Genomic DNA, 12,063 nt, shown 5'->3' with positions numbered 1-12,063 from the left:
TCATTGACCTACATTTCCTTCAGTCGCGGTGATGCGCCCCCTGGTGGATGTCCTCATATGACCTGGAGCGTGGGAAAAAGTTCCCAGGCTGCAGTTCATGAGAACATCCACCAGAGGGCGCCTCACCGCGACTCAATGTAAGTACAGATCCAGCTTTCCTTTCAGCACCCGGGGGATTACAGGCACGAGCGAGTGGTTTATCGCAGCTCGTGCCTGTAATATTAGTTAACCCCTTTAGATGGATTACTTCGTGGGACGTGATCTGACATCAGAAGGTATGTATCTTGTGCGTTAATTATTTTGCCAAGCGAGGGCCTGGAAATGGATTGCGAGAACAATAAATTATTACAACAACCGCTGTGTTTATTTCATTAAAATCCTTTTTAATAATGTGTGTGTGTGTGTGTGTGTTTTTTAACCCTTTCAAACAATTGGATTAATAATGGATAGGTGTCATAATTGACGCCTCTCCATTATTAATCTGGCTTAATGTCACCTTACAATAGCAAGGTGGCATTAACCCTTCATTACCCCATATCCCACCGCTACAGGGAGTGGGAAGAGAGTGGCCAAGTGCCAGAATAGGCGCATCTTCCAGATGTGCCTTTTCTGGGGTGGCTGGGGGCAGATGTTTTTAGCCACGGGGGGGCCAATAACCATGGACCCTCTCCTGGCTATTAATATCTGCCCTCAGTCACTGGCTTTACCATTCTGGCGGAGAAAATTGCGCGGGAGCCCACGCCAATTTTTTCCGCCATTTAACCCTTTATTTCAGCAGCTACAGCGCTGAAATTTTGCACATACACACTACTAACATTAGTAGTGTGGAATATGCAAAAAAAAAGGGGATATGAGATGGTTTACTGTGTGTAAACCATGTCTCATATCCTGTCGGGTTTGTGCAGGAGAAATGAAAAGCCGGCAATTGAATTACCGGATGTTCACAGATATCGCGCTGAATGAAATCTAAATACAGAATATATATATATGTGTCTCAATGACATATATATATATATATATATATATATATATATATATATATATATATATATACTGTATATATGTTTTAATTAACATTTGAGCACATAAATCCATCAGATGTCGGTTTTGCAAGCCTGCGCGAAAATCTCGCAGTACGGATGCCATACGGATTACATACGGAGGATGCCATGCGCAAAATACGCTGACACACCCTAACTACGGATCACTATTTTGGGAACATTTCTCCGTATTACGGCCGTAGTACGGACGTATAATACGTGGCGTATTGTCTTACGCCAAGTGTGACGCCGGCCTCTGTCTCCACCTGTTTTACTGGTGTCCTTCCTTTCCCTTTTCTTTCCTTTCATTTACCATTCCTCTTCTTCCCCTTCTACCTCTTAAATGTTTTATATATAAGATATCTTATATGTGTATCGTAACCCCTTTCCCTCGCCTATCCTGTATATACCAATCTCTTTTTTTCTTTTTCCCATTTTTTAAAATAAACCCTAATTTTCCTTCCCCCTTCTCATCCTTAACCCTTTCCACCCTTTATTTTGCCTATATCTTTCTTCCCTTTAAATTTAGTTTTTTTGCTTTCCCCCTTTCTCTTTACCCCATTTACTTAAAAATCCTTAATAAAAACTACTTTAACAAAAAAGGCATTGCCTGTGCGGCCAAGGACGCTGTTGAGCTGTGCTGTTTTGGTGTTTTTTCCTCTCGTCTTCTATATGGAGCCTAAAAAAATGCATGTAAAAAACTACAGTTACATTTTTAAGCGCAGAATCAAAGCTTTTCTGTACTATGAAAAATACATTAAAAACGCATCAAATAAGGGGGAGAAGATTTTATTGTGTAGGTTGGTGCTGAGATTTTCAGAAAACAAAAAAAACGCACTATTTCTGCAACGCGTAAACACGGCGTTACAGACACAAAAAAGCAGGATGTCATAAAGTGACGCTACATAAAGATCAGAAAGTTCTGACGGCTCTGACTGTGAATGAAGAACAAAAAATAATCCACAGCTCTCACGTAGAGATGAGCAAGACACACAGGTGATGTTGTGCTGCCCGTGGTGTTTAAAAGCTACGCCGGGGACGCTGGAAGGTAAGAGATTCACGGACTCCTGTCCAGCTGCCCGGCACCACTGACCTGGATGCTGGACCCGTGAATCCAGCCGCTCATCTCTACTCCCAACTGCCCCAGATACAGCGGACAGTACTCGTTTGGGTCTAAGCCCTGCAGTTTTGAGCATTTGGTGAATGTCCCCTCTGACAACTCCACCTGCCAGGGTAGAAAGAAATGGTAAATGGATGTGAATTGGGGATAAACCACCGCAACAAGGAGGAGACTTGCACCGTCTTCTATTGAAAAGAGAGGCGAGGTGGATATTACGCGCAGGCGCATTGGGACCTCTTGGTCTCAATGAGAAGATAGACATGTCTGTTTTTCTTTGAAATAATATTGGCAATTTATAGTTCCTATATAGTGTGGTGCTTATTTGTAATGTTTTTAACTTATGTGTTATATGTTTTTTTCACTTATATTCTGATAAGCGGTGGTTTATCCACTATGACGTCTGGTGGAGTGGGAGGAGCTAAATAGACTGCACAGGTAAAAGAACCATCCCTACTTCCTTTCGTCGTCAGGACCCGTTGAAGTGCTGTGTGCACGAAACGGCCGTCGTCTGTTTGTCTCCACATCCCTCCCTGCTGCACTATTGTATGTCCGAATAAAAGTATGACATTTCTACTCCACTTTTTTTGCTTTTTCTACGTATTGCAGTCAATATATTGGTTTCCCTATTTTCCAGTAGCCAATCACATTTGGGAGACTCCCATTTTTAGGCATGGAAAACGGATCCGTAAAAAAAACGGATGAAACGGATGGTAAAAACGGACACAACGGATGCAACGGATCCAGTTTTTCGACGGAACCGTCTAGCGGATTCGTCAAAATACTGGATGCGTTGCATCCGTTTTTCACTATTTTTGATGCATCTGTCGATACGTCGCGCCGACGCATTGTGATGGATTCAAAAAACCGGAAGTGTGAAAATAGCCTAAGGCTACTTTCCCACTAGCGTCATGCACTGCACGTCGACAGAAGTGACATGCTGCGGGTTGTAAACCGCTGCGTTTCTGCACGTTTTTTCCCGCAGCATGTGCACTGCGGTTTGCGGTTTCCATAGGGTTTACATGTTAATGTAAACGCAATGGAAACTGCTGCGGACCCGCAGCATCAAAATCGCCGCGGATCCGCGGTAAAAACCGCAAAGTGTGAACATGGCCTTAGAACAGTTTTAGACTAATTTGAGGGTGTTGAATTCAAATCTGATCTTATAATTTCTCTATCACATCACGTTTTTGCGCTACAGGTATATAGCCCATTTTCATGAATTTCATGAAAAATATAAGTAGTGTATGAAAAGTGCCGGTTTATAAGGTTCACTAAGGTAAATTTAGTTTTCATTTAGTCTCCCAATAAATGTGAGAATATATTTGTTTTCTTTGAACATGCATAATTCCCATTTGCTATGATAGGAAAGTAAACAACTTTCTTTTTGGTCTGCAAGGAGGGTACACAAAACACCCTTGTTTTCTGTGCTACTGGGACAGTAGAGCTACAGCAGAGCATTGGGTGAAACCTGAATGGCCTCAGAAACAGAGTTTGGCATCTAGCGATAAGAATGTCATCCATGGTCCTCTAGTGGATAGGAAGAACATTGTCTTTCCTCCCTTACACATAAAACTTGGATTGATGAAGCAGTTCATCAAAACTCTCATAATGTGGTGCAGAATTTTCTAGGGAATAAGAAAGCAGACAACTATGAAGAGATTGTGGAAGAGCTACTAATGAGTCTGCGAAATTTTGGATGTAGAATGAGTATCAAGATTCACTATTTACACAACCATTTGGACTTTTTTTCCAGAGAACCTTGGGGATGTGAGTGAGGAACAAGGGGAGCGTTTTCATCAGGACATTAAAACAATGGAAGAACGGTATCAAGGCCGGTGGGACTCACATATGATGGCTGACTATTGCTGGAGCTTGATGAGAGACAACCCAGAAGTTGTACATCACAGATCAGCCAAGAAAAGAAAGTTCAAATAACTGCCATTTGTCATTCATCTGTGTGCCATATATATGTGTTTTTATATTTTGTAGTTTAATTCTGTAAGTATATTTAATTTGCTGTACATAGACTTTGTAATCTTTGTTATTTCTTGATTAAAAATATACAAAATGTAGTACCGAAAATCATGTGTTTTTATCACAAAACATTCAATAGGAGTAATTTTCATCAAAAATATCTCGAAATCCTGATGTGATAGCCAAAAACGGAGTTCATATTCGTAATCAGCGGCCAAAATTGACTTAAAATATGTTTTAAAACCTTTTGCCAGAAAAATTGCGTTGACCAGTGAATTATTTGATCAGTAGTCCACCCTTATATATTCCAGCACATGCTGTGTTAACATGCCAAAAGACACGTTCAATTTGTCCAATGAGCAGGCACATGTTTTTCTCCTCCCTCTACTTTGTTTCAACAAAATAACTGATCTCATTGCAACAGCAAGGACCAGCAAGGTGAGGTTCTAAAAGAATCTATCACAGAAGGTGTGTGTTTTCTATACCTGCACCATTTGCCACAGTTGTATAGAATTCAAGACATGGAAACTCTAAAGTGTCTTCATTTTAAAGCTTCTACTTCCATGTAATAGTAAATAACTTTTAGATTGAGTGTATTGTATATACAGTGATCTTTAGTATTCATATGCAAAAGGAGTTTAACTAACTATTTTGGTTGTAAGATCCAGCTTAAAGAGGATGTGTTTTGCCTGTAAGGGCTCATTCTCACATGCGAGAAACTCAGAGTCTCGCACGTCAATAATTGGATTGGAGCGTGCGGCCACGTAGCAATACATGCAGCTGCATGCTCCGCTCCTGAGTGCCGGGTATTGACGTGCGGAGTTTATCGCATGTGAGTATGATCCCTAAGACTATGTGCACACGTTGCGGATTTTTCCGCACTGATTTTGGTAAATCCGCAGGTAAACCGTGTCAAATCCGCTGTGGATCCGCAGCAAAATCCGCAGCCTTAGACTGCATTCCCTTGTAGCGGTCCAGCTGTGGCTTCCGGCTATAACAGTCCTGCGCGCATGCTGTTTCTGTACTGTTCCCTGCACATTTGCAGATTTCTTGCAAGAAAATGCCTGTTTCACAAGGAACACTAATGATTATTATGATTGACTGTGTGTTCTTGAAGGCGAAGCAGCTGTTCCCTTGTGCAGTTAAAGGGCTCATACTCACTTGCGTGAAATACGGCCAAGTCTCGCATGGTAACACCCAGCTCTGCTCCCTTGTATTGCTATGCAGCCGCACCCTCCGCTTTGGAGTGCCGACGGCAGAGCCGGTTGTTACCATGCGAGACTCGGCATTATTTCACGCAAGTGAGTATGAGCCCAAAAGACTAAACTAGTACTGGGCTGCTCCAGTCAGAAGCTGTAGTGTGAATGCAACCTAAGGAATCGGACAACACCTCTCTTAGAGTAGTATATCAGTTTGAGTAAATAATGATTCCTCATTGTATGATAAACTTATCCAACCTTCCAGTATGTTTAACCCCTTCAACCCCGAAGCCTGTTTTCACCTTCCTGACTAGGCCAATTTTTACAATTCTGACCACTGTCACTTTATGAGGTCATAACTCTGGAGTCTAGAACACTTCAATAGATCCCACTGATTCTGAGATTGTTTTCTTGTGACACATTGTACTTCATGTTAGTGGCAACACTTATTTGATATGACTTATTTGTGAAAAAATCAGAAACTTGGAAAATTTAGCAATTTTCAAACTTTTAGATTTTTATGCCCTTGAATCAGTTTTTTTTAGGGACCACCTCATATTTGAAGTGACTTTGAGGGGCCTATATGACAGAAAATGCCCAAAAGTGACACGATTCTAAAAACTTCACCCCTCGACCACATTCAAGAAGGCAAAGATGAACATTTAACCTTTTTTCACAAAAATTTTTCCTTGAGAGCCAATTTTTTTTTTTTTTTTTTTACTTTCTCAAAAGTAAAAGAAGAAAATGAACCCCCAAAACTTGTTGTGCAATTTCTCTCAGTGGTGTGCATTGGGGTCTCATACCTCACATGTGGGGAAAAAACACTATTTGGCTGCACGGCATGGCTCGGAAGGGAGGGAGCGCTATATGATATTTTTTATTTTTTTATGTAAAATTTGCTGGGATCATTAGTGGATGCCATATTGTGTATGCAGAGCCCCTGATGTGTCTAAAGAGTGGAAGCCCACCCCCCACAAGTGTCCCCTTTTTGGAAACTAGAGCCCTCAGGTAACTTATCTAGATGTGTGGTGAGCACCTTGAGCCCCAGGTGCATCGCAGAAGTTTATACCGCTGAGCAGTGAAAATTGAAAAAAAAAAATAAGTTTCCTATAAAAAATGTCTTTAGACTCAAATTTTGCATTTTCATAAGGCTTTGACTCCATGGGTGTTTTCCGGAAACAAGCAGTAGTGGATGTTGCTGAGTGAAAATTGCAAACTGCTGTTGTAGTGACCAGTACGGCTACTTTCACACTAGCGTCGTACTCGACGTACCGACGCTAGCAGTGAATGCGCCGCACAACGGGGGCAGCGGATGCATTTTTCCAGCGCATCCGCCGCCCCATTGTGAGCATGCGCGGTCGGAAATGGTGGTCCGTCGGCAGCAAAAAACGTTACATGTAACGTTTTTTGCAGCCGACGGTCCGCCACAACACGGCGCAACCGTCGCACGACGGTTGCGACGTGTGGCAAAGCGTCGCAATGCGACGCTAATGCAAATCAATGGTGAAAAAACGCATCCTGCAAGCACTTTGCAGGATGCGTTTTTTTCAACCAAACGACGCATAGCGACGTGCAGTGCAAGACGCTAGTGTGAAAGAAGCCTACGTTGTACCCATCTCATGCTTCTGGAGACACGCACCCATAAATTAGGTGGGCTGTCATCGGTACAGAAATGCCAAACACGTGGACACTAAATGTGCTTTAGGGCTGTCCCACACGTCCAGATAATTCCGGTACCGGAATAAATCGGTACCGGAGTTATCCGTGTCCGTGTGCCTGGGAACTCACGGAGGCCATACCTGCGGCACACGTGTGCCGCCCGTATGGCGAGTGGGTACCACACGGAGCGTGTGGTACCCACTCTGCATGGTGCTGAAGCTGCGATTCATATCATCCCTGCAGCAACGTTTGCTGCAGGGAAAATATGAAGAATAGTGTTTAAAATAAAGATCCATGTGTCCGCCGCCCCCCCACCCCCTGTGCGCCCCCCCCGCTGGTCAGAAAATACTCACCCGGATCCCCCGTCGGCAGTCGCTCCTTCCTGGTCTGGCCGCGGCTTACTGTATGCGGTCACGTGGGGCCGCTCATTTACACTCATGAATAGGCGGCTCCACCCCTATTGGAGGTGGAGCCACATATTCATGAGTGTAATCGGCCGCATACAGTAGAGAAGCCGCGGCCAGACCAGGAAGGAGCGACTGCCGACGGGGGATCCGGGTGAGTATTTTCTGACCAGCGGGGGGGGCGCACAGGGGGTGGGGGGGCGGCGGACACATGGATCTTTATTTTAAACACTATCATTCATATTTTCTCTGTAGCAAACGCTGCTACAGGGAACATATGAATGGCGGCTTCAGCACCATGTGGGGGGGGACAGCGCTTACTGTAGCGCTGTCTCCGGCACGCCACACGGACCCCAGACGGAGAATGTCCGTGTGAGGTCCGTGTTTTACACGGACCCATTGACTCTATTGGGTCCGTGTAATCCGTGCGCTCCCACGAACACTGACATGTCTCCGTGTTTGGCACACGGAGACACGGTCCGCACACGGTCCGCACAAAATCAATGACATCTGAACAGATGCATTGATTTTTATGGGTCTACGTGTGTCAGTGTCTCCGGTACGGGAGGAAACTGTCACCTCACGTACCGGAGCCACTGACGTGTGAAACCGGCCTTAGTCAAACTAAAGGCTCAGAAGGGAGGGGGGAATTTGGATTTTAGAATGCAAAATTTGCTGAATTTCTTTTGGGAAGTGAGGAGCTATTTTGTTTTTCCAGAGCCTTTGTACTACCAGAATCGTGGAAGCCCCTATATTTCCATTGACAACTGACAGACCTGAGTGGGGGCTTGCTTTATTTTGTGGATTGATTTGAAGCCTTGATTGGGAACATTTTACATAACATTTGGGATCACAGTTATCCGGCGCTCTATGCTGAGCACATAATTTGGGATTTCCATCTAAATTTCCGAGTGATATGACAGATGAAATCCCTGATGAATTCATTCACTATAATGAAGCAGCAGAGTTACTCTAGACTCCATCTGGCCTCTGTTCAGCAGTGTCCTTCTTTTCAGAACTGTAAAAAACTCTGGCGGACCGCGCTTTTATGCTCGCCTAAAATGAGGGGCAGCTCCAGATCACGGCATCCACAGTGCCTCCATCTGACTCATTATAGGTAATCTTCCGCCACGAGTACCATCTGAATCACTTATTTCAGAGATTTACACGGAAGCCCCAGTGTAAGCGCTCAGCGTAGAGCGCAGGATGAATGTGAGCCGAACCTTACTGCAATTTTTGGGAGGAAGAATGAGCAAATCAACAGAAGGTGAAGATTTGGTTTTATTTATTTTTTTACGCTGTTCCTTGTGCTATGTAATTGATTAAATGACTATGTTCTTTGGGTCGGTGCGAGTACAGCGATACCAGATTTATATCGTGTTTTATGTTTGGCTGTTGTTGCACACTAAAGAAAAAAGAAAAAAAAAAAAAACTTTTTTTTTTTTTATTGCAAAACTAGTTTTTGCATCCCCATAATTAGATAGCTATAGTTTTTTCCATATTTCTGCGGACAGAGGCATGTGATGCCTTCTTTTTTGCTGATGTTTTTTATTGTACCATTTTCGGGCACATTACATTTTTTTTGATCGCTTTCTATTCTGATTTTTGGGAGGCAGAAAAAAACAAAAAATAGCAATTCAGGATTCTTTTTTTTTTATGCCATTCCACATATGGTAAAATGGATAAGGCAGCTTTATTCTTCGGGTCATGACAATTACAGCAATATTCCATTTGTGTTTTTTTGTTTGTTTGTTTGTTGTTTTTTTTTACGTTTTAGTGCTTTTTAGACAATAAAAACTATTTTGTAGAAAAAAATTATTGTTGCATCGCTTTATTCCGAGAGCTATAGCTTTTTTATTTTTCCGCTGATGAAGCTAAACGGCGGCTTGATTTTTGTGGGACAAGGTGACGTTTTCAGCGGTACCTTTATTTACATTCGTCTTTTTTATCTAGTTTTATTGCATTGTTTGTTCGGCAGTATGATGCTAAAGCATACTTTGTTTTTTGTTTTTTTTTCAGTGTTTGCTGAATGGGTTAACTAGTGGGGCAGTTTCAAAGCTTGGGTCATTCCGGATGCGGTGATACCAAATATGTTATACTTTTATTGTTTGCTTGTTTTCTTTACATGGTTTTTATTAGAATATTTTTTTATTTTTTGTTTTTTTTTAAGTATCTTTACATTGTCCCACTATGGGACATCAGCTTTAGGCCGGCGTCACACTCAGCGTATGTAAATACGGTCCGTTTTTTACGGCCGTAATACACAGAAAAGTCCCCAAAATAGTGATCCGTATGTCATCCGTAGGCAGGGTGTCAGCGTATTTTGCGCATGGCATCCTCCGTATGTAATCCGTATGGCATCCGTACTGCGATATTTTCTCGCAGGCTTGCAAAACCAACATCTAATGGATTTGTGCTCAAATGTTCGGTAAAACATATATACAGTGTGTGTGTATATATATATATGTGTGTATGTGTATATATGTGTGTATATATATATATATATATTTATTATATACACTCACTGGCCACTTTATTAGGTACACCTGTCCAACTTCTTGTTAACACTTAATTTCTAATCAGCCAATCACATGGCGGCACCTCAGTGCATTTAGGCATGTAGACATGGTCAAGACAATCTCCTGCAGTTCAAACCGAGCATCAGTATGGGGAAGAAAGGTGATTTGAGTGCCTTTGAACGTGGCATGGTTGTTGGTGCCAGAAGGGCTGGTCTGAGTATTTCAGAAACTGCTGATCTACTGGGATTTTCGCGCACAACCATCTCTAGGGTTTACAGAGAATGGTCCGAAAAAGAAAAAAAATCCAGTGAGCGGCAGTTCTGTGGGCGGAAATGCCTTGTTGATGCCAGAGGTCAGAGGAGAATGGGCAGACTGGTTCGAGCTGATAGAAAGGCAACAGTGACTCAAATCGCCACCCGTTACAACCAAGGTAGGCCTAAGAGCATCTCTGAACGCACAGTGCGTCGAACTTTGAGGCAGATGGGCTACAGCAGCAGAAGACCACACCGGGTACCACTCCTTTCAGCTAAGAACAGGAAACTGAGGCTACAATTTGTACAAGCTCATCGAAATTGGACAGTAGAAGATTGGAAAAACGTTGCTTGGTCTGATGAGTCTCGATTTCTGCTGCGACATTCGGATGGTAGGGTCAGAATTTGGCGTAAACAACATGAAAGCATGGATCCATCCTGCCTTGTATGGAGCATCTTTGGGATGTGCAGCTGACAAATCTGCGGCAACTGTGTGATGCCATCATGTCAATATGGACCAAAATCTCTGAGGAATGCTTCCAGCACCTTGTTGAATCTATGCCACGAAGAATTGAGGCAGTTCTGAAGGCAAAAGGGGGTCCAACCCGTTACTAGCATGGTGTACCTAATAAAGTGGCCGGTGAGTTTGTGTGTGTGTGTGTGTGTATATATATATATATATATATATATATATATATATATATATATATATATATATATATATATATATATATATATATATATATATATATATATATATATATTTCTGTATTTATATTTAATTCAGCGCGATATATGTGGAAAGCCGGTAATTCAATTGCCGGCTTTTCATTTCTCCTTCACAAACCCGACATGAGACATGGTTTACATACAGTAAACCATCTCATATCCCTTTTTTTTTTCCATTTTCCACAATACTAATGTTAGCAGTGTGTATGTGCAAAATTTTGGCACTGTAGCTTGTAAAATAAAGGGTTAAATGGCGGAAAAAATTGACGTGGGCTCCCGCGCAATTTTCTCCGCCAGAGTGGTCAAGCCAGTGACTGAGGGCAGATATTAATAGCCTAGAGAGGGTCCATGGTTATTGGCCCCCTGGCTACAAACATTTGCCCCCAGCCACCCCAGAAAAGGCACATCTGGAAGATGCACCTATTCTGGCACTTGGCCACTCTCTTCCCACTCCCGTGTAGCGGTGGGATATCAATTATGACACCTATCCATTATTAATCCAATAGTACTAAATGGTTAATATGCGCCCTCTGCTGGATGTCCTCATGAACTGGAGCCTTGGAGAAGTTCCCATGCTCGAGTTCATATGAGGACATCCAGTAGAGGGCGCATCACCGCGACTCAAGGTAACTACAGATCACCCTGCTTTCCATTCAGTACCCAGGGTTTTACAGACAGGAGCACAGCTGCATTAGCAGAGCTCCTGGCTGTAAAATGATTTAACCCCTTCAGATGGATTTACATCGTGGGACATAACGGAAGGTATGGAATATTGTTGTTTGTTTTTTTAACTTTGTTTCAGGACGATGGTCTTCAGGTGGATTAAGAGTCTAATAAAATATTACAACAACATGTGTCTTTATTTCATTAAAATACTTTGTAATAAAGTGTGTTTTATTAACCATTTAGTACTATTGGATTAATAATGGATAGGTGTCATAATTGACGCCTCTCCATTATTAATATGGCTTAATGTCACCTTACAATAGCAAGGTGACATTAACCCTTCATTACCCCATATCCCACCGCTACACGGGAGTGGGAAGAGAGTGGCCAAGTGCCAGAATAGGCGCATCTTCCAGATGTGCCTTTTCTGGGGTGGCTGGGGGCAGATGTTTGTAGCCTGGGGGGGCCAATAACCATGGACCCTCTCTAGGCTATTAATAGC

At 42.7% G+C, this 12,063-nt stretch overlaps 1 protein-coding gene across 2 annotated transcripts in view; it reads left to right on the top strand.

The window, feature by feature from the left end:
- The first annotated feature begins 4,463 nt into the window (after positions 1-4,463).
- LOC143816805 (retinol dehydrogenase 7-like) overlaps positions 4,464-12,063 on the top strand; it is a 51,309-nt gene continuing 43,709 nt past the window's right edge. The window contains exon 1 of one of the 2 annotated variants that reach the window (XM_077297659.1): positions 4,464-4,572. The gene's annotated coding sequence lies outside the window, so the exon portion shown is untranslated. Of the gene's footprint in view, positions 4,603-12,063 lie in introns of both variants that reach the window. The other variant, XM_077297658.1, reaches the window with a different exon arrangement.

The sequence above is a fragment of the Ranitomeya variabilis genome, chromosome 3 (assembly GCF_051348905.1).
Source record: "Ranitomeya variabilis isolate aRanVar5 chromosome 3, aRanVar5.hap1, whole genome shotgun sequence".
NCBI lineage: Eukaryota > Metazoa > Chordata > Amphibia > Anura > Dendrobatidae > Ranitomeya > Ranitomeya variabilis.
Note: the sequence above shows the minus strand (reverse complement) of the source record. Positions and strands in the feature narration are given on the sequence as shown.